The sequence below is a fragment of the Nicotiana tabacum genome, chromosome 16, assembly GCF_000715075.1.
Source record: "Nicotiana tabacum cultivar K326 chromosome 16, ASM71507v2, whole genome shotgun sequence".
Classification (NCBI taxonomy): domain Eukaryota; kingdom Viridiplantae; phylum Streptophyta; class Magnoliopsida; order Solanales; family Solanaceae; genus Nicotiana; species Nicotiana tabacum.
This window is the reverse complement of record NC_134095.1, coordinates 86,008,427-86,013,408: the sequence shown is the minus strand read 5'-3', so window position 1 is coordinate 86,013,408 and position 4,982 is coordinate 86,008,427. Positions and strand designations below refer to the sequence as shown.

Sequence of the window (4,982 nt, the reverse complement as noted above, 5' to 3'; positions counted from 1 at the left end):
TGTCATTTGACTATTTAATCTCAGTGAAAAAGTTAGAAGTAACAACTCAATGTTTCGCTTTGATTCCATTTTTTATTTCAAAAATGGAAGGTAGAAAATCAACTTTCAATTTTTTTGTCTTTGTACTTTCCCTTCTTATCTAATAAAGAGGTCAATAGATTGAACAACCTTGTGTATAGTACCACAAACAGAATATCTGGAAATTGGAGTACGCATTCATTCATATCAACTACAGGCTACATGCTACAACAATAGAAAGGTATGAACATAAATATTTGCTTGCAAACTGTTAACACAAAAACAAGCATAACATCGCCAAAGCTAACTTACAAAGCATAAAACATATAGATCTACTTTTCTGCAATTACACAACCTCTTATCGATATATTTTCTGGTAAATATTGTTGAATAAAGGAAAGCTAATCCAAATTCGACACATCTGAAAAGGTCTACTTATATGATAAAAATATAACCAACTTCTCGTAATGGACGATCCACCAATTTCCTGCATACTAGCTAACTTAAAAGGACACCATCGTTCGTTAGGGATGGTTTATAGATCATCAAATTCCCACAAATGGAATGAAAGTGGATCCATGCATGTAAATGATTCAAGACCTCGAAAGCATCAACACTCTTTCCCCATATGGAGTTCGGAACCCAAAGGCAAGGCAAGCCAAGGAAGAATAACACATTAAAGCAGACGGCTCACAGGATTGGTATCACTTAACTAGAAAACAGGTAATTGTGAAATGAAGCATTCATTTGAAGGAGTTTTTAACCAAAGAGGATTTTTTTTAAGTTCTCACCAAGCTTAGAAACACTTTCCTGTGGACAATAGAGGGACCAATTTCATCATACTCCCCTTTGTTATCCACATCTGCATGGGACATAGATATAAATGATGTATCACTTGAGCTTAAAAGAGTTAACAAGAAGATTGATTGATCAGTGAGATAAAGCAAAAAAGAAACTAACTTGGTCGAAAGTACAGAGGGAAGCTAGAATTGATCCTCCTATCCAGGCACCGTACTTCCTCTCAGGGGGTGCAACAACCTTGATCTTCATGCCGCTTGGATCAAGAGCAGTGATTTCCTTGACCATACGTTCTGCTATGCCTGAAAACATAGTTGAGCCACCACTAAGCACAATGTTTGAAAATAAATCTTTCCTAATATCAACATCGCATCTCATAATTGAGTTGTAGGGTTTTTTCATGAATTCCCGTCGCTTGCATTCCAACCAATGATGGTTGGAAAAGGACTTCAGGGCAACAGAATCTCTCAGCACCAATATTAATGACTCCTCCATTAGGAAGCTCATAGCCCTTCTCTACTGATTTTGAGCAATTTTTTACCTTCTCAATCTCCTGCTCAAAATCCAGTGCAATATAAGCAATCTTCTTCTTCATATGACAAATAGTATCTGTATGAACGTTAAATCTACCATTATAATCACTCTCCCGGAAAAGCTTATACAAATAATCTATAAGATCACGACCAGTAAGATCTAACCACGAGATAGCATGGGGAAGCGCATGTCCCTCGTAAATAGGGACAGTGTGGGTCAGATCATCACCAGATTCAACCACAATACCTTGTTGAAAAATAACAAACGAAATTAGTGACTAATTAAAACAGTAGAGAATTTGCTGGTATTCAATCTTGCGGAAGACACCACTCTAACGATTGGAAAAATTCTTAATATCATAAAAGAAAGGTTTACCAGTTGTACGACCACTAGTAAAGAGAGAAAGAACAGCCTGGACTGCAACATAGATAGCTGGAGTATTGAATCCCTCAAACATGATTTGAGTCATTTTCTTTCTGTTGTGCTTGGGGTTAAGTGGTGGCTCAGTCAGAAGAACGGGATGCTCCTCGGGTGCAACACGGAGCACATTGTAAAATGCGTGATGCAAAAGTTTCTCCATATCACCCCAATTTGTTACTATGCCCTGTTCAATGGGATATCTCAGAGTCAAAATACCTCTTTTACAATGAGCTTCCTGACCTACATAGGCATCCTTTTGTCCCATCACAACCGTGACGCCAGTGTGACGAGGACGACCAACTATACTTTCGAAAACAGCCTTTGGAGAATCATCCCCAGCAAACCCGGCCTAAAGAAACAAACGATACACTAATGATTCACTAGTAGGTCACATAAGGGGCAAAACAGTTAGCACCACGCATTGAGCTGAAATTGCAGGCAGTTTTTTCTAACTAACCTTGCTCATTTTAGCTCCATTGTCAATGACAAGTGGTCGAATATCGTGCCCATCAACCATCTTGTAAGGAAATCAAACGTTTATTTTGCAGATTCAATTTAGGTGTGAGATCACTGGTACAAATATAGAGTCAAAGTGAAAACTGTTCACAAAATCAAGAGTCTGAGAAATTTCTTCTTTTATATATTGTTTGATTCTCTTTTTTTTATCTCCCTTCAAACTCAAAGTGAGATAGATTTTCATATTTCCAGTAAAACTCCAATAAGAACAACAAGAACAATAGAAACAACATAGTGCAAACAAGTGCGGGCTTCATGCAACCAAAACAAAATCCCGCAAAGGGAAGGAATAACAAAAATCAAGTGCAGTGGGAGTTCATTCGAGCAATTTTAAGATATCTCACTCATGCTAAAAGTCCAAAACATGGATTTCCAATATCTTAATTCTCCTCCCAGCCCATAAAGAAGGAGCAAAGCTGAAAAATAGCTAGCTAGTGGTATTTCCAGAATAACATGTCCTCACTCTAGACCAAGATATATTACTGCACTTTTCTCAATTATACAAGTTAGCATTACCAATACTCTAAAGCTGTAGAAAATTCGCATTCATACATAATGGTTGTATAAGAATCACTAAACGTAAGAAAATATAAAAAACGGTTGTATAAGAACTAAACTTAAGAAAACATGAATAACACAGAGTGGATGGTAACATGAAAATTGAAAAATGCTATAAATAGTATTACTAAAGAATATTTTGCAATCTTTGAAACATCATTTCAGAAATGAGTTACAAAAAAGTTGGAAGTATTTGTTTTTACAAGAAAAACGATTATATTAGGTTTCACGCAAACTAAATGTTACTATCAGGCTGTTTAATTACTTCCCTAACTCACTTTCAACTCTCACTCTTCTTTTATTCAACTTGTGTTCAAGTTGCCCACTTTTACATGCTGATCAATCAAGAACTAAAACAATTAACACAAAAAGTCACTTTGTGCAAATATATCACATATGTAAATCCGTTGATCACTTAATTTACACGAGCAAAGCTCCGCTTAAAGAAAATTATATATCTTTATTTCCCAATTTTGGTGTCACGGTTGGCGGGCAAAGGGTGGTTCCGTTCCCATTACATGCGAATTCGCCCCACCTAGGTTGGAGGAGGCAACAAATTTACACCAAAATTAAAGAAACTGATTTTACAGTACAGGGGTTATAAGTGTAATTTGATTTTAAAATACTTACAAGAGATGCTTAGTGCAGTGATCACGCCCAACTCTAGTCCTAAAAAGGATAAGCGGTCGCTGTAAATATAATCCGGTCTAAAAGTCCGTAGTCGAATCCCATAGAGAACTAAGACTTAGTTATAGTTGTTTAATATCACTAAAAAGACAAGTTTGAACAAGTTTCTAAATTATAAAGATTGAGCTTTATATTTCTAACTAATTAACTTGCAAATATTAGAAAGCGGTAAAATTATCAACTAACGAGACAAAGGGTTGGAGACTAAATTAAGGAGGCCTAGAGTTATGATTTTCCCAATTTTCGGAATCCTTCCCGCTATGTTCCCTACAATTTCGCCTATGTATTCTTTACTGATCGTGAGCACTTTAGGTGTCGTAATTCTCTCTCGAGCAACTACAACAATTTACTAGACATATTTTCTCGAACTACGCTAGTTGGCTTTATCTAACCGCTCATTATGACCACGTCAAGGCTTTGTTATTTTTAAACCTACCTTTAAACCCGCTGTATTGATTTCTCACATACGTTAGGAGTGACATTGTTCAACAACCACCTAAATATGTATCCTTTCTCAAGCAACACATAATAAATAGGCACAGTCAATCGATGGTCATTCAATCAACAACAATAAACACGTGGTTGAACAAGTAGAGAAATCCAACGGCTCAATTATATAAAAACATAACAAGAATTTATCCTACAAAAGGTTCTATTAAAACCCTAGATAATAAATTAGTTATTCATAATAGTATGTAAAAATACAATACTAAAAGTCATAACCAACAATGAAAAATAGGAAGAGGAAGGAAAAACTCGTAGAAGAATTCTCCGTCTTGTTCCTATTGTGTCTCTGTCTCCTTAAGTCGAATCTGTGTCAAAAATTGGTCTCCTCCCCTCAAAATACCGTTTTTCCATGTATATATACCAAGTAGGGTCGGGCCCAAACTATTATACCTTCTCCTACGCGAAAAAAGACAAGTTTCCAGGCCTGGACGTCCGCGACCGCGGCCCGGGCGCGGTATTTGGCAAGTCTACTGCCTCAGCCCGCCTCAGGTCCGCGGTCGCAGTTTCGACCGCATTTTTTCACCCTGTTCCGTTTGGAATTTGGAAAAACGTAAAACATGAAAGTTGTAACTCTTTGAGTTAGCTTTCCAACCATATATTGTGAAGCTCAAATGGATATCTGAAAAAAAGGTTATGTGCATTTTACTAAACAGTGTGCAATATGCCTACTCGATTCTTCGTTTTGTTGCTCTATCATCCGTTGATCTCCGAATACGATCCCGGCTTAATTCTTTGGGCTTTTACTCATACTTCAAAGCTCCAAATCACTTGAATTCATTCCATAACATCTACATAGCTCGGAATCACTCCTACAAGGCATAAAACACACAATTAGTGCAAGACACTAGCGATTAAATCTCAAACTCAATTAAAGTGCAGTAAATTTGAGTGTAATAAATGACTAAAATACGTAATTATAGCCTAACATCATGCATTTAATCCAA

At 36.7% G+C, this 4,982-nt stretch overlaps 1 pseudogene; it reads right to left on the bottom strand.

The window, feature by feature from the left end:
• Positions 1-320: 320 nt before the first annotated feature.
• LOC107786821 (actin-11-like) lies at positions 321-2,287 on the bottom strand (annotated as a pseudogene).
• Between the last annotated feature and the right edge of the window lie 2,695 nt (positions 2,288-4,982).